The sequence below is a fragment of the Miscanthus floridulus genome, chromosome 6, assembly GCF_019320115.1.
Source record: "Miscanthus floridulus cultivar M001 chromosome 6, ASM1932011v1, whole genome shotgun sequence".
NCBI lineage: Eukaryota > Viridiplantae > Streptophyta > Magnoliopsida > Poales > Poaceae > Miscanthus > Miscanthus floridulus.
In genome coordinates, this window is record NC_089585.1 from 141,867,300 (window position 1) to 141,894,498 (window position 27,199).

General features: G+C 49.7%; 2 pseudogenes; both read right to left on the minus strand.

Annotated features, from left to right (window-relative positions):
* Nucleotides 1–2,975: 2,975 nt before the first annotated feature.
* On the minus strand, nucleotides 2,976–4,017 carry LOC136459962 (cytosolic sulfotransferase 15-like; annotated as a pseudogene).
* A 1,787-nt stretch (nucleotides 4,018–5,804) lies between these two features.
* LOC136461395 (cytosolic sulfotransferase 18-like) lies at nucleotides 5,805–8,204 on the minus strand (annotated as a pseudogene).
* Between the last annotated feature and the right edge of the window lie 18,995 nt (nucleotides 8,205–27,199).

The window sequence follows — 27,199 nt, forward strand, 5'->3', positions numbered from 1 at the left end:
CTTAGTGGTACATAATTTTATGGTGCACCTCTTGACTATCTGAGTAAGGACAAGTTAGCACTGCAAAGGCTCAGAAAAGCTGCTGAGAAGACCAAGGTTGAGTTTTCCTTCACTATGCATACTAAAACCTATGTCCCCGTTTATCATTACCGATACTTTTGATGCAAAGCAATTCAACATTACCATGATCAGATATAAGTTTGAGTCTCTTGTGAGCAATCTCATAGAGGGACTCAAATTCTTTATGTGATTTGCCTCAAGGATATTGGCAGGACGATGGACCCATGTTGGAATGTCACACCAAAAAGTGTCCATATTTTGTACACAATTTATTTCTCATGAATACATGCGGGTACTATAATAACACTAACTACACTAAATGAAAGATGAGAGAATTTGCATTGCCTCCAGAAGGATTTATTTATTAAGTACTTTGGACTCTACAGGTAGTTTTGAAATATCTGTTTGCATGTCTTACCTCGTATCCTAATTCAAAATTTTATAGTTTAATTAGAATATTTAGGTGATTGTATATATATAATATTCAATACAAGAATAATCTATGCATGATCTTCTCGAAAGATTTCTGTAGTGTAAAGACATCTTCGTTTTTCATGCATGCCCGTGCTAATGCTACGGTAAAAACAAAAGGACAATATATTAATTAAAAAATAAAAACAAAACTTATGCTCAAAGTCAAAGAGATAAATTATGGATGCTTGAATTTTGTCATCCATTATCTACCGGCGTGCCTATAAAATAGACTGAATAAATAATTAAACATAGATAGAAAACTAAATTAATGAAAGGATCATTGCAAGATATCAATCATCTCATAGCTTCGGACAATATCGCAAAGCTACTAAAAACTATAACCATGCCCTCACCTCAAACATTGTCCAGATAAATGAATTACAATGAAAAAAATGGATATCAGAGATTTCTTCCTACCAATATAAAACATTATTTTAGCCACATTACGGAAATGTCTATAAAGTAGAGTTTGTGAGCCTGCGACGCCGCGCATTCCGTGGCTGTATTAAATTCATAAATTTTGCTTTTTGAATTAAATGTCACTTTAACGTTGGTATTTAATTTTTACAGTATTGTTATCTTATCGTGTGATCCGTGTGTTTTTAGTATAAATTGTTAGTTATCCCGTAGCAACGCACGGATACGCTACCTAGTATAAATAAAAAGAATGAAAAAGACGACAAGAAAGATTGGCATTAGGCCAACTCCTTTCGATTCTTTACAAACACATCTGAAAGTTAACATGTGGGTTGTGGGCATCAAATCAAAACAACAAAAAGAACATGGATTCGACCATAAGTAGCATTTGCCCTCTTTTTTTGAAAAAAAAGAATGGTACTACAGAGTTACATGATTGTCAATCTTATCAGCACCATTAATTTTTGGCAATTGTAGAACTCAACCAAGACACCCATTGAAATGCTACATCCCTAGCCCGCAACCCAATTAAGATTAAGTTTTCGCAAGTCTAGCTCCCCAGCCATTATTAAACTGCATGAAAGGCTCCGAAATGAAGACCACTATTTGAAAAAAGAGTAAATGATTATTGTTTCCTTACATACATGATTGTTTCCTTCCATGCATGATTATTGTTTCCTTCCATGCATGATTATTGTTTCCTTCCATGCATGATTGTTTCATTCCATGCATGATTATTGTTTTCTTCTATGCATGTGGCCTCAGGTGATCGATTTGTTTCCTTTAAAGCAGACGGGGATCGCAGAGATGGTAGTTTCTTTTTCTATCGCGCGGGGTATCGCACGGGGTGGGTAGACGGACGAACCAAAATAAATATCGCACCAAAAGATGTCCACGCTTTGTTCTTTTTAGTTATATGTAGGAGAAGTAGAATCCTGCAGAGAGATCGATCGCTTGCATATTGGAAAGGCAATCTAACTGTTAATTAATTTCCATACACAGTTTTCATATCATTCGGTCGGCCCGCAAACTAAATGATTTCCTTTTGTGGACTACTAAAATGGGAAAGAACTCTAAAGTTTGTACTACACCATGCTTGTGTTATAGTGCCATACATAGTACAGAGAAATTTTGATATTTAACCTTTAGACCCGTCCCGTCCTGCCCTGGCCAGTCCGTCCAACCCGGCAAGCAGGCGCTAGGGTTGGGGGCCCCTGCGTCGTCCAGCAGCGGGTTGCCCCCTTCGCCCTCCACAGGCTGGCGGGTGAAGGGGCCGCGACGGCGTTGCTCCACCGGCTCCACGGCTCCTGCAGGTAAGAGCTCTCAAATGAGAGATGAGTATTTTCGTCTTTTCCCGTGTCCCAAACAGTGAAAAAAGGCGCCTAGGAATTACTAAAAGAGAGAAAACCTCGAAAATAATAAATATCAAAATAATTCGCGTGTCCAGGGTTTTATTTCAAAAGGCCTGCGAATTCAATGTCAAATGTTGAGGGCTGCGAATTGAGGGCTAAATATCAAAATTTCTCATTGAATATGAAGGGGAAACAGCTTTTACAATGCACAATTCACTATGGAAACAACTTAGACAAGGCATAATTACCTAGTTACTTCAAATTTGATACAATAAACTTTGGACTTAATATGGACCGTAGCGTTAGCACGGACAATATATTAGTACGAGAAGGTTATGAAGTTTTTCGTGCAACATATTATTGCCGGTTCAAGTTATGAACCCACAATGATGACCTAATATCACTGCCAGTTCATGACTAAAACTAACAGTGATATGAACCGGTTGTGTTATATCGCTACCGGTTGGTTCTATCAACGTTGATTTTAGCTGCAAAACCGTAGCGATAGGCCGGCAGGCACTGTTATCGCCGGTTTGTTACGAACCGGCAGCAGCAGTGAAAGTAAAATCTGTAGTGTGTATTATTTAATATTTTAGGCTGCCAGAAGATTTGACACTACATGCATACATACATTAATATAAGGACTCTCTCCCCTCTCTGTGTGTTGTGCGCGAAATCAGAACACTAGACCGGATCCTTTGAACTTGTCCTCCACGAGGCGATCCATTTTTTCTGCCATCTCCTTGCTCATGTGATTGGCCCAGTCCCCGACCTTCCCTTTCCTAAACACGGAAGAGCGCTGGAAGAAAAGCTTGCCCCCTGCCGCCTCAACACCATCTGAATCTGACTGCTTTATTAGCTTGAAAGTTGCGAAGTGAGTCGAAGCTGCAGAAGCTGACAACCTGCTGGGCAACTCCACGGTCGTCCTCCTCCTGAGTGAAGGGGACACCGAGGAAGCTCGCAAGCTTCCTGGCAACCTCGAGCGTGTCAGACGCCATCTGTTCGTACCTGAGAAACATCACCTCTCGTGGCCTCGCCGAGCTCTCTTTCCAGTACTGAAGGTAGTGCTCCCAGAAAGGGCCGAAAGGAGAGCAGCCCTCGCAGAACATGGCGAAGGCAGCGTCGAGGCCGACCGGGGCCCCTGTGCCGATCATGTTCTCAAAGTGCCACCTCGAGACGAAAGCATCCTTGGGCTCCCGGCAGAGGTACACCACCCTGCAGCCGAGGGTGGAGACGGCGGGCGGGAGCAGCGAGAGAGGCAGGTGGGTCGAGAGCAGCCTCGGCGACGGCAGCGTCTCCAGATGGTCGAGGTCTCCACCACCCGTGGAGCTGAAGCCAATGAAGGGCACGGCCATCTGTGGGTGGGTTGTGAGCAGAGGGTGGGCGCTGAGGCTGCAGCGGGAGCGGTTGAAGATGGTGAAGGCGAGGGCCTTGAGCCAGTTGGTTCCGCTCTTCGGGTGCGTCGCCAGGATGATGTCGTCGCCGCGGGGCTTGAAATTGTCTCTCACGGCCATGAATTTTCCTAGCGTGTGTGATCTGAGCCAGCACTGGTTGTAGAGGGTGAGAGGCGTCGTCCATCCTTCCCTTGTGGGAAGTCTAGCTACAAGATCAGCTTCTTCACTGTTGCTACTTTCACTCGGGTAATTAGTGAAGCTCTCCTTGATCTCAGAGTGAACCTGCGCCATGCGGATAGGATCTAGAGTGTCTCGGTAACGGTACTCGCTTCTTCTTTTGCCAATGAAATTTTGGGGTCTTCACTCATGCTATTATATATATAGATCGATGGGGATTAGCTGGTGGATGAGCGCGCGTGTGTGTGTGTGTGTGGGTGGGGGGGGGGGGGGGGGGGGGGGGGGGGGGGTGGGGGGGGGGGGGGGGGTTGGGGGGGTCAGGGGTGTGGTTGGGGGTTGGGATCGGAGGAGGATGCAGAAGGGGAGTGAAAGGGGCTAGGATAATCTCTACTAAAAAGCGTGGCGCAAGTGAAGAAATATTAGGGTAACGATAACATCCCACGCTTTTTAGCACTTGCGGCGAAGACATCATCCAACCAAAATAAATCTAAGGCTCATATTAAGATTTTCATAAAAGATTGAGCCAATAAATAGGTGGCTAGTATATGCACCTATCGTGAAGTTGAGAGAGCCGAAGAGCATGCCACGTGCACGCCTGCTGAGATGAGCCGTGACATGGTGTGCACATGTTTGACATGGCACGATGCGGTGTGGATGTGCTGGTTTTGTCACTACGTCTGTTAAAGACTCATCAAAGGAGTCGTTGCCGAAACAATGTCTCCATAAGTGATCCACAGTTACACCATTCATTCCTCGCAGCAACGTCTTGTGTGTACCTAAAATTCTCCACAAGTGATCCATAGTTGCAATCGTGTATTTAAGGACGTCCGCCTCCGTAAATCGATTTTAGGAGACCAACGCTCAGAATGAGCGCCTCTGAAAATCATCGATTAACATAGACCGTCGTCTTAAAATGCTCACCTCCGAAAATCGATTTACGGAGGAGGCGGATATCCTAAGACGACTGCATCCATTAATCAATGATTTTGGAGGCTATCGCCGACGCCCGCATTTGTAAATGATTTTCTGGAGTCGAGCATTTTTCTAGAGCCCACCTGAGCATTTACCGTTGGATTATCTATTAATTCAAACGTTTAACTGGAGAGTACGTATTTTACTATATTTATACTGGTTGGATTGTTCATTAATTCTAGCACCCAAACGGTGAGTACGTACTTTTCCATGTTAGCAATGTTTAGACCTTATTATATGTACAAATTTGTTAAGTTGTTATATTTATTTTATTAGATTACAAATTGTTGGACCAATTTGTACCTACCTATCAAGTTATTGCATGATGGGAGCAATTTACTCTTTAGAATTTGAGATGCTGAGTCATGGAGTTAGCACGAGCCTCATTGAAAAAATAATAATTTGAGCTGAAGATAATGGCTTCACACCTATACCAAGTTTAATATGAGGATAGGCTTCACGCCTACCAAATTTAATTTGAGGACAAGCTTCACACCTACCAAGTATAATTTGAGGACAAGCTTCACACCTGCCAAATTTAATTTTTACCAAGTGCCTATTTAGTTCCCAAAATTTTGCAAAATTTTTCAAGATTTCCCGTCACATCGAATCTTTGGACGCATGCATGAAGCATTAAATATAAATAAAAAATAAAACTAATTACACAGTTTAGACGAAATTCACGAGATGAATCTTTTAAGCCTAATTAGACTATGATTGGACACTAATTGCCAAATAACAACGAAAGTGCTACAGTACCATTTCCCAAAAAAAATCGCCAACTAAACAAGGCCCAAATATAACCAGTAGACACTTTGCCACTTCCATATCTCATTTGAAACCTGATAGAGTGATAAAGCGCATATACAAATTATATTTCCAAAATGAAATGGACTTGTTTATTGCAAACATGGAAAAAAAATTGTGTCAAATCACACAAGACAAAATGAGATACATGTTAAAACACAAGGCCAGATCCATTGAGTTTCTCTTCCATAATGAAATCTATCTTTCTCCCCATCTCTTCGCTAATGTGATTCACCCAATCTGTCGAACGATGTCTCCCGCCTGATTGGCATGCAAGCCGCTAAGCTTCTCAAAGCTGCATAACCTCACAACCTTCTAAGGGACCCCATCTTCTTCTTTCTTGATACTGAATGGGATGCCAAGGAACGTTGCGATCCTTTTGACACACTTCACTGGTTTTGGTTTCATATCCTCATACTTGATAAAAAAGAACTTTGTCAGGATTTGCGATCCTCTCCCTCCATTACTCGAGGCAGTGCTCCTAAAAAGGACCATAGGGTGAGAAACCTTCAAAGAACATGTCAAGAGCATCTTCCACATTAATGCTATATTCTCTACTAATCTTGTTCTCAAAATGCCGTCGAGACACAAACGTGTCCTTTGGCCCTCGGCAAATGTACACAATCCGACAACCACAAGTTGTTATGGAGTCTGGGAGCAATGAAAAGGGCATATGGGTGGCTAGAACTCTTGGGGAAGAGAGTGTATCCACATAAGTCAGCTCCACACCAAGAGGCGGAAGATGTTTACCATGCTTTGGTGGCTTGTCCGCATGCTTTGGCTCCGCGACAGGCTATGAGGGAGCACTGGGTGTTGCCATCAGAGCAGGATTTAGCCAAGGCTGATCCAGACTGGTTGATCACTACTACAGAATCGATTTTTAGGGGCGGCTCGTAACCATTTGTAGGGGCGGTTTGGTCAGCCGCCCCTACCGAACCGTCTCTACAAATCATGCATTTGTAGGGGCGGTTCCCAGGCCGCCCCTACAAATCGATTTGTAGGGGCGGCTCGTATTACCAGCCGCCCCTACAAAATGATTTATAGGGGCAGCTCGTATTACTAGCCGCCCCTATAAATCGATTTGTAGGGGCGGCTGTAGTACCAGCCGCCCCTACAAACAGGTATTTGTAGGGGCGGTTCAATCTAGAACCACCCCTACAGTACGTTTTTCCGCAAAAAAAAATCAAATTTACAATTCAAAATCTAGATCCACATGCATATGAAACATCCATAAAACTAACTAATTGTTCACTAAAATCAAGAAACATGGACCAAATAAGGGTATGATCTTGTTCCCCTCTCTAATTTACCTTAGTACATTTAAAACTTAGGTCTAATTTGCTTCATAAGTAGCTCAGGCACCATAGAAGAGAGAGAAAAACAAAACTCTAATTACTCACTAACCAACCATTAAAACTTCAAAAAAAGTGTGAAATAGCATTTTCTTATCTTCTAGAATCTCTCCACCAAAGAATTTGAGATCAAAACCTTCTCTCCTTAGTAGAGCAATTTTTGGGAGGTGCCTAAGGTCTCCCCACCTTTCTTTCACGGGTTGGAGTAAGTGACCCGAGGAGGAAGAAGGTGCTGCAGCTGTTTTATATGTGGGTCATTTGTAGGGGCGGCTGTTGATTGAGCCACCCCTACAAATCGAAGCTATGTATATGGGGGCATCACCAGCCGCCCCTACAAATAGCAACTCCAGGGGCGGCTGGTGATTGAGCCGCCCCTACAAATCAGACCTCATTTGTAGGGGCGGCTCGTATTACCAGCCGCCCCTGCTGTTCCATTTGTAGGGGTGGCTGGTGTCTGGGCACCCGAGCACGTCACTGTTGGGGCGGCTCCATCACCAGCCGCCCCTAAAAAAAAACCAAACCGTTGCTAAAATCGTTTTTTTAAGTAGTGGATGATGCTGCTACGCAATAATTCTTTGGAGGTATTGACAAATGTCTTCATGCTCTTTTGGCATACTTGGAGTATACGAAATAAGGTGATCCACGAGGATATCTGTCCTTTTATAGCCAGCTCGGTCACCTTCCTAACCAGGTATATGACTTCCCTGACTAATATCCGACAGCAGGGTGAATGCATGGATTCAAAAGGGAAGCGTTGTGCGGAGTTTGCAGCCGGTAATTTTCAGAGACAACCAGCAGTTCAGAGGACGAAGTATTGGGTGCCACCACCGCAGGGTACCTTCAAGATTAATGCTGATGCTGCTTTTAATCAGTTAGATGGAGATGCTGCAGTGGGAGTCGTGATCCGAGATTGGAAGGGCTCTTTGAAACTAACTGCCTGGCGCATTTTATCTTACTGCAGGGATGCAGAGGAGGATGAAGCTGTAGCATGCCTGGAGGGTGTTCACATGGCGATGAGATGGCGCAGTACGTATGCTCTCAATGATGCTCGGACGGAACCAGTAGTTCTTGTAGAGTATCATGGGCTGTAACCACCCCTCTCCTGATGGAAGTTTGGATATAAGGTCAGCAGCACAGTTTTCAAACGAAATGGCTTCAGAGGAGCCTTTTGTGGCACTTTCATCCTCGACTTGTGACATATAGCTCAACTACTTTGGAGTTGTGCAGTCTCGCGCTAGCTAGAATGGATTGGATGGGCAAGAGAGATATGCGCCCTGTTCGTTTGGGCTTATTTGGCTTATAAGCCGTCAAATCAGTCAACAGTACTTTCAATTATGGTTTATCAGCCAAATAAGCCCAAACGAACAGGACGATGACTACAATCCTGCCTCGCAGGGCACAGTAAATAGCACAAGGTCCCTAGCATTCTACCGGAAAATGGAATAGATGGACAGCGGAGGTAGGTGTACATGTTTTTTTTTTTGGTTGGTGGAACAGATCTTGTCCTCCCATGCATATATGTAATCCAGTGATAGCGAGCGTGTTTTTTCTATATCAAAATAAATAAAATATAAACCTCGTGATTGGCGAGTGTACTGTACGTGTTTTTCTAAGCAAAAAGGATATACTGAAGAGAAAATGAGACGCCCAACTAACCCGAGTTGATCGTGTGGCTGGTTACATGCGGCGCCGGCTCCGATCCGCTCCATCGATCGCATCGGGTGTGGCGTGTGTGATGACTGATAGATGGCCGATGGCCCCCTTGCCGGAATGCCGGATGCATGCATGCGCCGTCGATCTGCATGTGATGGTGATGTGGCAAGTTAGCCCGGCTTTTGCGTGCCTGCTGTTAATTACGATGATGACTGATATACGTAGTATGAGCGACGATCCAGCGCCGCCCTTGCCTACTTTTGTTGCGTTGCTGGCCCAGCCTGTGCGCGCGCGCTCTCTCTCTCATCCATGTTCGCTCCGTCACGTAATACAGTGTATTTTAAAAAATTTAAGATAAATTAAAAAAGAACATAAAATGCACATGTACCTTTGTTTTATTTTCTAATCAGACGCTATCATCAACATGATTAATGATAATTGGTTGATAAATAGAAAGTATTTAATGTAAAACTGGTTTTTGTCCTTAGAATGCATTATGTTTTAGAACAATTTTTTAATGTTATAATACTATATGTTACAGGATGGAGGGAGTACAATACAAATACAATGCGTGTGTGTCTATATATATATATATATATATATATATATATATATGTATGTATGTATGTATGTATGTATGTATGTATGGAGAGTATATTCAGTGGCTAGCTATAAAATAAGTTATTTTGTAGCCACCTCTATTTACTATAATTTTATATACTAATTTACGATAATGTCAATACATATTTACGATAGTTGGGTTACTATAACACATGAGGATATTTACCATAACGTTATAGTAAACCACTTAGTAAGGAGTTACTATAATCTCATAAATTAATATAGTAATTGTTGTAACTCAAAGTGGCTATAAAATAAGTTATTTTGTAGCCAGCTACAGGTAGTAGTTCTGATCCGTTTTTCACGGACATGCACCCCACTCTTAACCCGTTAGCTAGAACCCGTTTTTCACGGAGGTTCATTCTGACGCTCTCTCTGCTAGCTTTAGATATTTAGAGCACTCGAACGGCTCTACGGCTTTAGAACTCTAAAGCTACGTAGAGCACACGTTCTAATACTTAGCGCACGTAGGAGCTCCCGTCGTTCTTAGCCCTTTAGTTCAGAGTCCGACCGGACCTCTTGCACCCCCATCTTATTCCCACGCGTTTGTAACCCCACAACAACTTAGAGCACCTGGGCTCAGGAATAAAGTCTCCGACCGACTCAAACTGGACGTAGGGCACGTTGCCTGAATCAGTATAAACCCTGTGTCATTGAGTGTTAGGCCACATCTGATCATAACGTACGATAAAACTATAAATATTTACTTGTTGGTCACTTTTCGCACCGACAGTTGGCGTTGTCCGTGGGGAGGACGCCGTATGTTCACGCTTTTGGTCATCGGATGGCCCACCTTTCCGCCATCTTCGTCATGACGGGCTCAAGCGATACGATTCGCTTTGGCTCACTGGAGTTTCCCACACTCCCACCTTTTGGGATGTGGGTTCTTCCCGTCTTTGAGCCGTCCTGGACCTTCCTCTTCGAAAGCCTGGACTTTGTCGCTGTCCGGCTCGGCGTGCTTCTCCTCCGCGAGGAGGCACCTATCCCGGCGCCCGTCGGAGGAGGGGCGCCCCCGTCGGCCCTGGGCCACCCAATGACTTCAACGACGAGGCACCTGTGCTTCGCTCCGAGCCCACGCTGGGCTCAAACTCTACTGTGAGTAACGTATATATTGTTCTTTACTCGCTATTTTATATCTTCCGCTGATTTTCTGGAGGGACCCCGTCGTCCCCACCACAACCGACATGCGACCAGTTCCCCTATGGCCTCGTGTCCCCCGCGGACGTGTACGCACGGGGGCTTTGAAATATGCTGATGCCGCCCCCTCTCACATCTGAATTTGTGGGGATGGCGGGCTACACGCCCGCCTCTTTCCATGACCTCATGGATGACGAGGTTGAGAGCGACGGCTCCAGCATCGGCGACGTGGTGGCACCTAGCCACCCTATGTCCCAGGAGTGTGCTATGGAGGACGCTCCGGGACAGCCATCAGTAGTTGCCGAGTCTCTACAGACTCACACCCCTCCGGACCCTCGTGCGGAGGCCCTCGTGCGTGCGTAGGAGCACGGCGAGGAGTTACGATAAAGATGGCAGAGCCAGCTGCCATCTGCGCCGGCACACACGACGCAGCACGCTGCGCCATGCACGCGCAACCCGGCAAGCGGCGCCCGGGGTCGCACCCGCTAGGTCCAGTGCAACATCATGGACGGGGGGAATGATCCCCCATAGTTCACTCGGGCCGGCCAGAACATCGCCGCTGCGGCAATGCTTCTACGTGGCCTTCCCAAACCTATTGACCCCCAAGAACAGGCGGTACACCAAAACCTCCGAGCACTGGTAGAAACCACCATCGTTCAATAGGCGGAGAGATCCACGTCGCGACACCGACTCACGGCCTCTTTCCCTACCAGGGGAATAGGGCCACACCAGTCGAATCGCTCCATTCACTAACCACTACAGTCACCGGCGCATGGAACTGGAGGCCGTAGCTGCACCATAGCCTGACCTGGCGCCCGCTCCACACCGGCCACCTGTGTGCGAACGCCTCGGGCTGAACTGAGACGCTCATAGCATCATCAGCGACTGGTGTCAAGTTCAGCATGATGATGACATCCTCCAAGCGGTGGTGAGAGCAGGCAGCACGAGCCCTGGCCGGACCATCGAGGGGGGCGAGGAAACGCACCCCAGGCATGGCCGCCGACCGAACGACCGGAGTCCTAGCCCGGATGGCCCAGGACCATGGGCCTTTGGCCATCGCATCTAGAACATGTTGTTCCCACAGCGCTTCCGACCGCCCTCCAACATCGCCAAATACACTGAGGAAACAAATCCTGGTATATGGCTCAAAGACTTCTGGCTCGCCTACCGAGCCAGAGGGGTGGATGATGACCACTTCATCATTCAATACCTCCCATCTGCATGGGGGAGCATGTTTGAGCATGACTCAAATTCCTCCCGTCTGATAGCATCCATGACTGGGCGGACCTCAAGAAGATCTTCATCGGGAATTTCTAGGGGACTTATGTCCGCCTTGGGAACTCCTGGGACCTCAAGAGCTGCCAGTAGGAGCCCAATGAGTCCCTGTGGGATTACATCCGTAGGTTCTCAAAATGATGCAACTCCCTTCCTGATCTCGTTGACGTGGACGTCATCAGCGCGTTCCTCTCTGGGACGACCTATGAGTCCCTGATCCACAAGCTAGGCTATCTGAAGCCTCGTACCACCCCCGACCTGCTTGATGTCGCCACGAACCACACCTCCGGCGAGGAGGTGGTCAGAGCGGTCTTTAGCAAAGGCTGGGACAAGGGCAAGGCCAAGCGCGAGGATCAAGACGAGGGCCTCTCCACGCAGAGGTGCAAAAAGAACAAGAAGGATCGACGCCGACTGGCCAACTTTGCTTTGGTCATCGTGAATAATCATGTGGGCAAGCAGCCCTAGCAGGGCTAGCTTGGCCAATTTGACAAGCTCATGGAGAGTCCATGCACCAACTATGCCTACCCCATCAAGCACCTCTATAAAGACTGCAAACTCCTCAAGCGCTTTCTGCGATAGGCCGACAGACCAAACGAATGAAAGGGCAAGGAGGCTACAGCCAAAGAAAGGAGGCACGACGGGCAAGGATGGGGACAGTTTCCCTAACCCTGAGGAATGCCTCATGATCTTTGGGGGACCCGATGCCGTCTACTCCAAGCGCCAGCACAACATACGCTACAAGGAGGCATGTGTCGCCGAAACAGCCGTCCCCTCCTTCCTCAGCTGGTCAGAATCTCCGACCACTTTTGATCAGAGGGACTATCCTTTCCACGTCGCCAGACCAGGTTGCTACCCGCTCATCGTCGACCCCACTATCCGCAAGAAGCACCTCACCAAGGTGCTGATGGACGGAGGCAACGGCCTCAATATCCTCTACGTCGACACCCTCGATGCCATGCGCATCCCCCAGTCGGAGCTCCATCCAGTGAGCTCTCCCTTCCACGGTGTGATCCTAAGAACGTAGACATATCCGCTCGGGCAAAACGACCTGCCTGTCACGTTTGGCAACCGAGCCAACTTCTGCTCGGAGGTCCTCACCTTCGAGGCGGTGGACTTCCTAGGGTCCTACCACGCCATCTTGGGGCGGCCATGCTACGCCAACTTCATGGCGATCCCCAACTACACCTACCTCAAGTTGAAAATGCTAGGACCAAATGGTGTCATCACTGTGGGTAGCACATTTTCGCACGCCTACACGTGCGACCGCGAGCATTACGAGCTCGCCACTGCCATCATCAACTCAGCCGAGCTCCCTCAGCTCGGAGAAACATCGACCCCAGCAATCTTGGACTGCAACAAGCCAACCTCCTCGACTGCCTTCCACCCACTCGAGGAAACTAAGGCAATAGGGATCGACCCCACTGACCCAACCAAGATGGTGCGGGTCAAGACCTAGATCCCAGCCAATTAGGAATGCGAGCTCACCGACTTCCTACACGATAATCGCAATGTCTTCGTGTGGAAACCTTCTAACATGCCTGGCATACCACAAGAGGTCACCGAGCACGCATTACGCCTTGTCCCAGGCTCAAAGCCCGCCAAGCAACGCCTGCGTCACTTCGATGACGAGAGGCATAGGGCCATAGGCAAGGAGGTCGCCAAACTCCTAGTAGCCGGTTTCATCAAAGAGGTATACCACTCTGACTGGCTTGCCAATCCTGTTCTTATTAAAAAGAAGACCGAAAAATGGAGAATGTGCGTTGATTATACTGGCCTCAACAAGGCGTGTCCAAAGGACCATTTTCCTTTGCCGTGCATAGACCAGATAGTCGATTCCACCTCAGAATGCAAAATCCTCTCCTTTCTAGATGCCTACTCAGGCTACCATCAGATCGTAATGAAAGAGTCTGACCAACTCACAACTTTGTTCATCACCCCATATGGTTCATATTGCTATGTAACCATGCCTTTCGGTCTGAAGAACGCTGGTGCCACCTACCAATGGTGCATGCAGCAATGCTTCACCGACCAAATCGACCCACTCGACCAGCCTGACCAAGTAGAGTGGACAAAACCAATAATCGCCGTCTATGTTGATGACATAGTGGTCAAAATGGCTCAAGCTGGCGACCTGATCATGAACTTGGCCGCAACGTTCATGAACCTCTGAAGGTTCAACATCAAACTGAATCCCGAAAAATGTGTTTTTGGGGTTTCGAAGGGGAAACTGCTTGGATAAATCGTGTCCGAACGCGGTGTCAAGGCCAACCCCAAAAAAATCACGGCCATCTCCAACATGGGCCCTATACGCAATGTTAAGGGCGCACAAAGGCTCACCGGCAGTTTGGCCGCCCTAAGCCGATTCATCTCCCGGCTAGGCGAGCAAGGGATGCCTCTCTACAAGCTTCTCAAAAAGACGGATGCCTTCGTCTAGACTAAGGAAGCACAGAAGGCTTTGGAGAGCCTCAAAGCATCGCTCACGTCGGCCCCAATCCTCGTCTCTCCCGAATAGGGAGAACCCCTCCTCCTCTATGTCGTGGCAAGCAACCACGTTGTGAGCGCCGCCCTGGTTGTCGAAAGGGAGGAGCCGAGACACCACCTTAAGGTCCAATGACCCATATACTTCATCGGTGAGGTACTCACCAATGCCAAGGTACGGTACCCCTAGGTGTAGAAACTTCTATACGTCGTGCTGATGGTGACCCAGAAGCTCCTACACTACTTCACCGAGCACGAAGTTATGGTCGTCACTTCATTCCCGCTGGGAGACATCATCCGCAACCACGACGCCGTAGGATGGATCTCCAAGTGGGCACTCGAACTAATGGGTCATGACATCAGGTACATCCTCTACACCGCTATTAAGTCTCAGGCTCTCATGGATTTTGTCATCGAATGGATAGAGGTCCAGCTCCTGACCCTAGACGTCACCCATGACTACTGGATGATGTACTTCGATGGGTCGATGATGGTGCCCGGCTTAGGGGCTGGAGTGGTTCTAATCTCCCCGGATGGGAGCAGGCTCCACTACGCGATCCATCTCGATTTTTCAGCCTCAAACAACATCATAGAATACGAGGCCCTCATCAACGGACTGCGCATCGCTATCGAGCTCGGCGCTACACGGCTGTACGTCCGTGGTGACTTAGAGTTGGTCGTCGACCAAGTCATGAAGGAGTCCTCTTGTAAAAGCCCCCTCATGGCAGCATACTGCCAGGAGGTGCATGAGCTCGAGGACAAATTCTAGGGGATAGAACTACATCATGTCCCCCAAAAGGACAATGATACTGCCAATTTTCTCACAAAATTAGCGGCCAGACGGGCTCCATCTCTAGATGGAGTCTTCATCAATGATCTCCAAGAGCTGTTCGCCCGTATCCTAGAAGGTCCGATCTAGACACACCCCGATGCCAACCTGGCGCTCGAGGGCTCTGACCTCGGTGCTTCCATGACGACGTCGTCCACCAACATCGCCATGGTAGCACTCGATCAAGCCGACTGGTGAGCACCGCTACTCACCTACCTCCTCGAAGAGGTTCTCCCACCCGAAAGGACTAAAGCACGATGGATCGCTTGACGCGCCAAGACGTTCGTCACATTCTGTAATGAACTTTACAAATGAAGTCCATCAGGAATACCACCAACATCGCCATGGAAGCACTCGATCAAGCCGACTGGTGAGCACCGCTACTCACCTACCTCCTCGAAGAGGTTCTCCCACCCGAAAGGACTAAAGCACGATGGATCGCTTGACGCGCCAAGACGTTCGTCACATTCTGTAATGAACTTTACAAATGAAGTCCATCAGGAATACTCATGAAGTGCATCCCTAACGACCAAGCGAAATAACTCTTCCTTGAGGTCCATGCCGGAATCTGTGGACATCACGCAACCCCGAGGTCGCTGGACGGAAAAGCCTTTCGCCAAGGTTTTTACTGGCCCACCGTGCTACGAGATGCAGAGGAGGTTGTTCGTAGGTGTGAGGGATGCTAGTTCTACGCTCGACAAACTCATTTGCCAGCACAGGAGCTACAAACCATCCCCATCACCTGGTCATTCGTGGTCTAGGGCCTCGACATGGTCGGACCCCTCAAAAAGGGCTCGGGCTGCTTCACTCACCTACTCGTAGCGGTTGACAAATTCACCAAGTGGATAGAGGCAAAGCCCATCACCAACATCAGCTCAGAAGAGGCAGTCAAGTTCTTCCTTGACATCATCTACCGGTTCAGTGTTCCTAACTGTATCATCACTGACCACAAAACTAACTTCACCGGGAAGAAGTTCCTAGACTTCTATGATGAATATGACATCAGGATCGACTGGGCCTCGGTCGGACATCCACGTACTAATGGATAGGTTGAGCGTGCCAATGGCATGGTCCTTCAAGGACTCAAGCCACGCATCTTCGATCAACTCAATAAGTATGCCGGGCGATGGGTCGTAGAGGTCCCAGCGATCCTCTAGAGCCTAAGAATGACCCGAATTGATCCACAGGGTTCACACCCTTCTTCTTGGCCTATGGAGCTAAAGCAGTATTGCCCTCCGACCTCGACCACGATGCCCCAAGAGTGAAGGCCTTCGACCACGACCAAGCCATGGATTCTTAGTAGGACACGGTCGACCTACTCGAGGAGGCTCGTGAGACGACCGTCATCCACTCCGCTCGCTACCAGCAAACTCTCCGCAGGTACCATGAAATAAAAATCAGAGAAATGATCCTCGAGGTCAGAGACCTCGTGCTCTAGAGAACCCAATCAACTAAGGAGAAACACAAACTCTCTCTACCATGGGAAGGACCCTACACGATGACTAAGGTGATCTGACCGGGCATCTACTGATTGATGGACGACAATGGCAACGTTCTCACCAACACTTGGAACATCGAATAGTTACGTCGTTTCTTCCCCTAAAATTTTGGTCTTACCGCTTTCTTTCATTCAATGTTTTGCTCCTATAAGCACCCCAGCACGAACACTTTCAGCTCGGGTCGCTCAAGGGCTCCACGAGAGTGCGATACCATCCCTCTTTTTTACTATCATATAGTAATACTTTTCACCTGAATGAAAGGGTAGTCCGTTCCTTTAATTACCCTACGTAACTTATGCTTTAAACTTTCGACCGATCACACCCCGCCACGACCTACGGTTATGAGCAGCTGAGCCTCATGGGCCATGCTTGGGTTCTTAAAGTTGCAGCCTATGGTTCAAACGGGTAGGTGCAAAAAAGAAAGAATAAAAAACAAAGCTATGCTAGGGTAAAAATAAAGAACGGATAGGACAAGATTCCATCACAAAACAAATTGTTGTATTCATGAATACACTAAAAACTGTTTACACGGGCCCCCCACGAACTTATTTATTACATCTACTAACTACTTCTACTCTAAACTCTACTATGTCCAACCGGCGGCATCGGCTAATGTCTCGGTCGACAAGGATAGGGTCCGCTCACTCTGTGACTGGACAACATTTGGCTCGGTCGGAGGTAGGACGATGCTCGCTTTCGACCCGGTCTCCACTCCATCCATAGGCTGGACGACGTCTTCTTGATGCACGCCTTCAGCCATGCTCACACGGCACGCCTCCATCACCTATTAGGGATTCCTTCAACCATCTGTGTGTATGGCACCAAGCTCTCCCCGAGCGAGTGGATGGCATCCACGCTCAATCCATCGGCGTACCCTCTGCAGATGGCAGCAAAGTCTAGGTCTAGATGATGCGTCGCCACTGAGGTCAGCACCCCCGACGTCCCGTAGAACATCCCATTGGAGATGAGTGCTCGAACCCCATTCGGGACCTCCGCCAACTGGACGACAGGCGTGCTAGTGCTCGGCGCCAACCCAAACACCTCCGAGACAACGACCTGGGTGACGTTGCGGATCTAGTCAAGCTCCCCCTCAAGAGCACGTTGCTCTTCAAGGGACTTGGCCAGCGCCTCTGTACTCCGACCAATCGCCACCTTGGCTGTCTCTAGCTCCCGCTCTAGTGATCCAATCCTTCTGCCCAGTTCTGGAAGAAACGACGACAAGCTCAGAGGCATGGGAAAGGAAAAACCAAGACATCAACCGAAGATGGAATGGATACATACCAAGGCGGGTGCCTTTGAGGATGGAGAGCCCTTCCTCCTACTAGGTGACATTCTCGAGCAGTCGGGCATTCGACTCCTCCAGCCCAAGCGCCCGCCCCCAGAGCGTGAGCACTTCCTGGTCAACCTCCGACCGGGCCTTCCACTCCATCTCTAGAGTCGCCAAAGACTCCTGGAGCACCGCCTCGGTCTCCGCTAGCTGGACCTCCGCCACCTCGACCTCTGTAAGTCGGATCTTCACCGCGATGAGTCCCCGCTCGGCAGCGGACGCTCATTCCGTCGTGAGCAGCTCCACTGCCCACGCTCCCGTTGCCTTGGCCACCCGGTCTTAGGCCTCGCGGTGGGCGGACTCTAGTTGGCGCTCGAGCTCATCGACCCGCTGTGACATCATGGCTTCCTGCTCCATCCGACCGTGCTCCTCCCGAAGGAAACAACACTTGCGGATCGACGTCGCCTCCAACTCCTGTAAAGCGAGAAGTAGGCTTGTTGAAACAAGCAATAGAAGACCGAGGAGTCAAGGACAAATACTAAAAAGGCAGAAGGCTTACCTCAACGACGTGTAATAGGTCAAATGAGATCGCCCAAGGGACGAGCTCCACCCGCTCCAAGGCCTCCTTGAGCTTTGCCTTGGTTTGGGCGAGGTCAGACTCCATCGATAGTTCGCTCTCCTCCAAGAAGTGCCAAAGCACCACCTCCTCCCTACCATAAAGGTCAAACCGAGCCTTCCTCGGGTCACTAGGGTAGGGCCACACCAGCTCGCGGGTTGCCCCCAACCCACTAGAAGGTCCAGCCGCCGCAGCATCATGCGACGACCGGACCATCGCCGGCTCCTACGACGGCGGGAGGGCCGGCGGCTCCACCCTAGTGCCTACCTAATCGAAGCAGGGGACCTCCGCTATCTCGACCCTGCAGCTCACCGGTGGATGTTCTCCCTCTGGCCTGGTTGCGTCTCCTCTTGACACCTCCAGCTCTGACTAAGAGGGCGAGCCGTGCGTTCCTCCGCCGGGCGAGGCCAGGAGCTTGGTCTCCCTCCTCTCCTCCGCCATGGCTACTAGGGGAGGGATCACGAGGGTGACCTCTAACCCAGCCTCTACCATCACTGTGGGGATCATCGCCATCACTATCGCTGTCGTTGCCACCGTACTCACGACCAGCCAGGAGGGCACAAACCCCAGAAGGGAAGGTCGCACCGCCATCAGCCTGGTTTCCCCACCGCTTATCATGACTCGCTGCAGGCTAGGCCTCCACTCCTCCCACATGGGAGGTGGGGTGATGCCCAGTCCCATCAGTCCCGGGCCGCTATCAAAAAGCATAAGTCAGTCATGCTCAAAAACTCAATTGTGAGATCAAAAAGTAATATAGGTACATACCTTGATGAAAGGGGTAGGGCCTTGAAACCCTGACCCACTGGCAATGGGCCCGCCAGACGAGGACCACCTACCAGTCACGACCCACGCCCCTCATATCGATCGAGGGAGGAGTCGACCCAGCCGGTTCTCGGTTGGCCCATGTGTCGCCGCGATCGCCGGCTCGTGGCGCACCCATCAAGGCAATTGACGAGGCACCTCCCCATTGTGAGTCGCGCGCACGCACCGACCTCAAAGTCATGGTGGTACGAGCACGCTCCTCCAACTAGATGACATGCCCCACCACACTCGGAGCAGCGGGGGGTGAAACCAACGATCCCTCTGAGCTCACGGCGCGCTTCCGCGACATAGGGACACCTCCGCACCTCTCCGCATCCTGCTTGCCGCTGGCGGACGAGGCCATAGGCTCACGACGCTCCACTGAGGTCGCCACCATGCCCCGGTCTCCTACATCTTTGGAGGTGCTCACATCGTCACCCATCTCTGTTGGCTCCTTCGACTCAAGCTCTGCCTCCACGTCACTTCAGTTTTCGCCGGCCCGCACCCACCGGGCAATCTCCTTCTCCTTCTCGTGCCTCCTCCGAGCCTTCTCAGCTCTCTTCTTCTTCTTGGCGACCACTGCCTCCTTCAGGGCAGTCTGCCGAGCCATGCCTTCCAGCTCCCTCGGGAGATGCGGACAGGATTTGTACCCAGAGAGTCCCTATGAAATGAACAACTCAAAGTCAAAACAAAGGAGAGCAAGAGAAAAAGGGTCATGGAATAAGGAGAGGGGAGCGTACCAGAGTGGATAGCTTCACGGCATGGAGAGGTCCAGGCTTCCCTTTGACGGACTCCATGGCCCTCAGTTGCAGCACCCAATCGAGCCGACTCCAGACCTCGTCCTTCGCCAACTCCTCCGGCGACGCGCGGTCAGGATCTGTTGGGCCCAAGTAGTTCCACATCAGCCGCCTCCTCTCCGCCAGTGGGGCGACCCACTGATGGAAGAAGGTGTGGAACACCCGTAGCTCATCAAGGCCCTGCTGCACCAGCTTTTGGAGCTTTGAGTCGATGACCTCCAGCTTATTCTACCGACTGGAGGGACCCTAGGACCAGCTCACCCGCCTCTTTGGCCTTCTTTCGGTGAATGGTGAGAACGACGCCTCCATAGGGTTTCTGATGTAGAACCACTCCCCATGCCACACTCGATTGGAGTCGTAGGGGGAGTACACGGGGTAGGAGCCTAGGGCCTCGGCTTGTTCTGCAACATGAAGCCCCCAACCGATGCGGTCCTAGGTGGCTTCCCCTTCGACAAGGCTCGCCCGGTGAAGATCCGCTGGAAGAAGTCCACGTGCGGCTCCATCCCGAGGAAGGCCTCATAGACGGTCATGAAACCAGCAACATGAATCACCCCTGTTGGATTGAGGTGCTGTAGCTCCAGGCCCCACTCATTGAGGAGCCTGCTCAAGAACCAGTGCGCGGGGTATCCTAACCCGTGCTCGTGGAAGGCGAGGAAGGAGACAACCTCGTTAGCCTGAGGTCGCGGAATAGCCTCCCCCACGCGTGGGAGCCCTCTAGTGCGCCACCTCCTTCAGCAGGAGCAGCCCCTTCTCGGCGAAGGAAGCCAACACCGCCTCACCCACATTGGATGGCCTCTAGCTCGATATCTCGCTCTGGATTCACGAATGGCTCTGTGAGTTTTCCTTTCCCTCGCTTTACCCTCTTTCTCCTAGGAATCATCGTGGCGCACGAACGTGCTTGGCAAGAAGGAAGAAGGAGGAGAGGTAGCAGTTGGAGAATAGGCGAAGGAATGGGACGAAAACTCTCTCTCTTCCCCTATTTAAGGAGGAAGAGGAGCAAATGGAGAAAGGCAAAGGATTGGGACGAAAAACCCTCTCCCTTCCCCTATTCAATACGGATGGGCATGTGATGGGACGCGTCCTGACTGATGGGACACGCCCTACCCAACGAAATGACGCCTGGTTAAACAGGACATGGCCTGGGCATGGCCCACCACTACCACACGCCAGGCGCCGAAAACAAGACGCAACCGCACGCAAACGGCCCTCCGCCTTCCCAAGCAAGACTTGGAAGGGCCCATGAATGGGATCTCCATCGAGGAGAGACCAACAGACCTCCTGAGTCAATTGGATGGCTCAGGCGATTATCGAGAGATAGATACAAAAGACTGGGATGCTCGTGCAGGTTACACCAGCCCCGACACAAACGTCGGACTCGAACCCCGTGCGGACATATCCGGTAAGAGCTCCCAGAACCCATCACTCGTGCCATCAAGGTAACATTACCGACCCTAGCTTTTTCTTTATATGATCATTTATCCATCTTCATTCATACACGCATTCGCACATTCATTCATACAAATCATTCTTTCAACCCATACATCCGAAGCATCACATATGCATTCACACATTCATTCATACAAAATCATTCATTCATCCCATACATCCGAAGCATCGCATATGCAATTAATGCATTACAACGCTTCGTGTTGCATCATGAAGCGGCAGTTGCCTCATTCAAAATGAGCAACGACCGACCAAGGTTCGAAGGCCGGTCCGCGAAGGGCTCGAGGCCGCCTCGCGTCAAATAGAGCCAGGGAAGAAAACACAGGTGAGCGAGCGACCCAGGTATTTGCCGAGACGTGGGTTAAGGAGCAGTGGAATGCCACATGAGGGCTATGCTGACCCCGTTACGAATGACGGACCCGGATTCCACTTGAACGTACCCGTTAGTGAGCTCATCGAGCGCGTCACTCGAGCCATCGAGGCAAGCGACGTTAGCTCAGCCCCTCCAGTTACGGAAACCACGGACGGGGTAACGCACGAAACTAGACCAACCCCTACCGAACCCAATGGGGCTCAGGGGCATAGGTCGCCCGACGTCGACTTAGGAAAACAACCGACCACGCAGGTCGCGGGTAGGATAAACACGGGCGAACACCCCCGAACGGTGGAAACACAGGAGTCTATGGCCCTAGGAAATAATACCGAGATACTCAGCCTCCAACCACCGGGTGCACTCGCGCGCACCCGCTGGCAATTCGAAAAAACCGCCAGACGATTCTGCCCGAATTGCCCGGGGGCTACACCCATCGGGTGCACTCGCGCGCACCCGATGGCAAGTCAAAAAATCCCCCAGGCGATCCGTTGCTCTTGTACAAATGAAGTATAAACAGCCCCTTCACGACTTCACAGAAGTCCCAAAAGGGCTTGGGGGCTCCTGTCGAGTTTATAAACCCGGGGTCCCTAATGGGCCCGCTTCTCAGCAAAAGCTCGGCCGGATAGACAACATTACAAATGACGAGCAACTCTTGGGCCGGCCCAAATACCTAATGATAGGCCAGAAGAGCAGTCCAGTCTTCGACCGGAAGGCCTGGCCAAGAGGGGACGACGCTCGCTTCCGACTCTGGCCCGCTTCTCCAACCGAAAGGCCTGGCCAAGAGGGGACGATGCTCGCTTCTAACTCCGACCCACTTCTCCGACTGGAAATACACCGAACCTCTGCCTACAGCTCTTCTCTGACCGGCGCGGTCGGAGCTGACTGGGAACAAACCGACCGAGGGCACCCGCTCGGTGAGGAGCCAAGAGTTAGGTGGAGCAGATAAGAGAAGACGCTCAAGTCAACCGTAATACCGAGGACCATACCCTGCACGCCTGCAGGACGGTACTGTCAGGCCGTGCCAGAAGGGTGCTTAGCAAACCTTCCAGGCATGTCAGAACCCGAACAGTGTTGCGGGCGCCGTCCTTTGCCCTACAGTGTTGTGGGCGCCGTCCTTCGCCATACCAGGCAAACACAGTAATGCCTACCACATGCGTCTGACATAAACAGTATTGTAGATGCCGACGACCGTCTTGTACCCGACGGCGTGGGTAACAAGGCTAGAAAACACACACTCTATCTTTCTCTCTTAAACTTGTAAGGACGTTCCATTCATCTATAAAAGGGAATGTGCTCTCTTCCAATGATGATGGTTCATTCCGACGCTCTCTCTGCTAGCTTTAGATATTCAGAGCACTCGAACGGCTCTACGGCTCTAGAACTCTAAAGCTACACAGAGCACAGGTTCTAGTACTTAGGGCACGTAGGAGCTCCCGTAGCTCTTGGCCCTTCGGTCCAGAGTCCGACCGGATCTCTTGCACCCACATCTTATTTCCACTCGTTTGTAACCCCACAATAAACTTTGAGCATCTGGGCTTAAGAATAAAGTCTCCGACCAACTCAAACTGGACGTAGAGCACGTTGTCTGAACCAATATAAATCCTGTGTCATTGAGTGCTAGGCCACATCCGATTACAACGTTAAGAAAAAACTACAAATATTTACTTGTTGGTCATTTTTCGTACCGAGACTAACATTTATTCAACAGGATTACATTGGGTTCCTCAATTTTTAATAACCAAACCTGAATAAAATAGTGATCCGAGTGCATCTACTACAACCAAACTAAATTAGCACAAGAAGCTAGTAGTATATACTGAGTATTTAAATTAAATTAAATTAAATTAAATTAGCCCATTTTGCTTGGTAGTCCTAGCGACGTCGAACCACCGAGATGGTCACCAGAAATCACATGGCACCGGTGTAGCACCAACACCTGGAATGGTAGCATGTGTTAGGAACGAGGGATGAAAACGGATCAGATACGAACGGATATCACCGATATTATATTTGTTTTTATATTTCTGTCCGGATTCGGATTCGAATACGGATAGTGTCAACTATATCGGATATGATACGATTGGATATCGACATCATAAATATGCGATTTGAGTATTCGGATACGGATACGGTATCGGATGTTGGATATCCGGACTCGGATACGGACAGATCCCAACCCCTCTAAACGGATTCGGTTTCGAATACGGTCGGAAAATATTCGTACCGTTTTCATCCCTAGGAACGAATGAGCATCATACATTAATTAATTCATACTTGCCGTCACACGCATGCAAGCCTGTTCGGTTGGCTAGTTTGTTTCGTTGCTGGTTCGTGAAGAAGTACTGTTGGCTGGTTTGTGTGAGAAAAAAATACTATTCCAGCTAGAAATTTACGATCGTTTACGACGAGCCACAGCCAAACGAGCAGGCTGTGCGCTGAATAATACGAACGCACCATACATCCCCATACTCTCCACATCTCTAACCTTGTTGATCTGGATGAAATGAGAGGACAGAGATTGGATCTAGCACCTGTTTGCCAGTCCAGCACCAAGATCAGAGCAGATACATGACATATGCCAATTTATTAGATCATAATATTCATGGGGATCGGATCAGCGCATGGATCAACCTTCTCCCGATCTGCATGCAGCTGCCAGCAAGGAGACGGGATAAACAAATCTAGCACACAAAAAGATTAATTAGGCAGATTACTATACCTAAATTCCAGTCAGGATGCTCCTAGACGCCACACAAAATCTCGGTATGTAGCCCAACAGACAGTTCTGAACTCCGTCCAATCAACACAGTGCGTGTGAATGATCGTCGACGAGATCAGAGAAGCTAGGGCTCCCCGTGCAATTAGATTAGAATAAACATATCAATCACAACAGGAAGGATATTAGGACTGCCTCAACATACCTGGATCAAAATATCGCAGGCCGCAGGCGCAGGACCTAATCAGGGCCTAGTTTAGATTGCGAAAAAAAGTGAACCTGATGAATAGTACCACTTTCGTCTTATTTGGTAAATATTGTCTAATCGTGGACCAACTAGGCTCAAAAGATTCATCCCGTGATTTCCAACTAAACTGTGTAATTAGTTTTTTTTTACCTACATTTAATACTCCATGCAAGTGGCTAAAAATTAATGTGATGGAGAAAGAGCGAAAAAACTTGGAATTTGGAATGCATCTAAACGAGGCCCGTAGCGAGTTTTGAAGCCGCCGCCGCCGCCGCCGCCGGATGTCATATTGCTTGCGGACGCAGGTAGTCCAATTTTCTAATATATATAGGATGGATTAGCGGGTCAACTTCTTTAAACCCGGCCCGCTAAGCAGCCTGCCACGGTGCCAGGAGGGAGTAGCACCTGATGTTTGTTGATAATTACTATATTAATTTACGAGATTATAGTAACTCCTTGCTAAGTAGTTTACTATAACATTATGATAAATATCCCATGTGTTATAGTAAACCAACTATCGTAAATTAGTATATAAAATTATTGTAAATGGAGGTGGCTACTTAATAACTTATTTTGTAGCTGGCTACTGAATATACTCTCCCTATATATATATAACTACTATCATGTATCTGGCTACAAAATAACTTATTCTGTAGCCACTTTGAGTTACGATAATTACTATGTTAATTTACAAGATTATAGTAACTCCTTGCTAAGTGGTTTACTATAACGTTATAATAAATTACTTAGCAAAGAGTCACTGTAATCTCGTAAATTAACATAGTAATTATCGTAACTCAAGATAAGTTATTTTATAGCCAGCTACAGGATAATATATATATATATATAAATAAACAAACTGCGCACAAGGCAACACCATCAGGGGTCAGCGGTAACCGGCCGGCTGAGGCCAACACGGTCCACAGCGAGCTGACCGACATCGAACAGGACGGGCAGGCCACCGCCGCCAAGGAGTCTCAAGGGAGCTTTGTTGCCAGATGGCTCAAACGCTTCACAGACAAGATCTTGCGCTACTGCAGATGGACGAAACAACAAAGGAGAAGCCCAAGCAAGCTCTGCCGATCCGGAGCAGTCGCACAGGCGCTCTCCTGGGTTCCGACAGCAAAACGGGGCGAGCTGCTAGTTATGAAGCGCCTCGGCTTCCTAGCTAGACGGCCAGCCTCGACCATCCTCTACGGCCATGAAGGATTATGACAACGGTCCTGTTCGTTTCGCTGAAAAAATAAATCGAAATACTGTTTCGGCTAATTTGTTGTGAGAGAAAAACACTATTCTGAAGCCGAAAAAGACAGATTATAAGAGAAGCGAACAGGGCCAACATCTTCGTAGAGGAGCTGAATCCATCGCACGCCGAAGCCATGAGAGAACTCTTCCCCGAACCTGGCAATGGAAGGCGGTCGAAACGGCGCGGCAAGAGTTGTGCCTAGGCTCCCGACGCCAGTGGCACCTATTAGTGTCGGGGACCTAATACCGGGGTACCCAATGAGGTGGAACTAATTACCATCGAACGTCAACGCTTCCGGTCAGACAAGAACGCTACTACGCTTCTTGCCCGAACGACGAAAGATCAGTTCCGCCTCGCCGATCTCCGAGGACTGGCTCCGCCTCGCTCGACGGCTGAGAGCTGGCTCCGCCTCACCCGACCCTCAAGGGCTAGACTACGTCTTGCCCGACGGCTGAGGGCTGGCTCGCCTCGCCCGACGCCCGAGAGCTGGCTCTGCCTCACCCGACGGAGGAGGGCTGGCTCCTCCTCGCCCGACGCCCGAGGGCTTGCTCCGCCTCGCCCGACGGCTGAGGGCTGGCTCTGCCTCGTCCGACGCCCGAGGGCTGGCTCCGCCTTGCCCGACGGCTGAAGGCAGGCTCCGCCTCGCCCGACGACTGCACCCAGCTCCTCCACATTGACAAGCACAGGGTACGACAGGACATTCGAGTCAACCGCAGTACCGAGGACCATGCCCTGCACGCCTGCAGGAAGGTACCGTCAGGATACGATGGGACAGGCACTTTAAACCCTTTCCAACATAACAGTGCCCGAATAGTGTTGTAGCCACCGACTTTTGCCCCATAGTGTAGTAGTCGCCGCCTTCAGCCCTCGGGCGCGGATACTAACACAGGCATACGACAACCGCTATAATCCAAGTAAGAACTCACATAATCTACAGTAACAGGCGTATAGTCATTTCTCCGTCTACCCCCCGCAGAGTCATGGCTCGGCGCCCTAACACCCCGCACCGTCTGCCGGGGGAAGACGGGACGTAACCACTCGCTGAAGCAAGGCCAGGGCATGGCCCTGTCAGGGTCAGTGGACGCGCTATCCCTGCCATGATCTGCCATGACAGTGGAACAGGCTCAAGGGAAAAGGAAAGCTTGGCACCTTCGAAGGGCGACCTCTACTATAGGTTTTTCCACTTTCTCCCA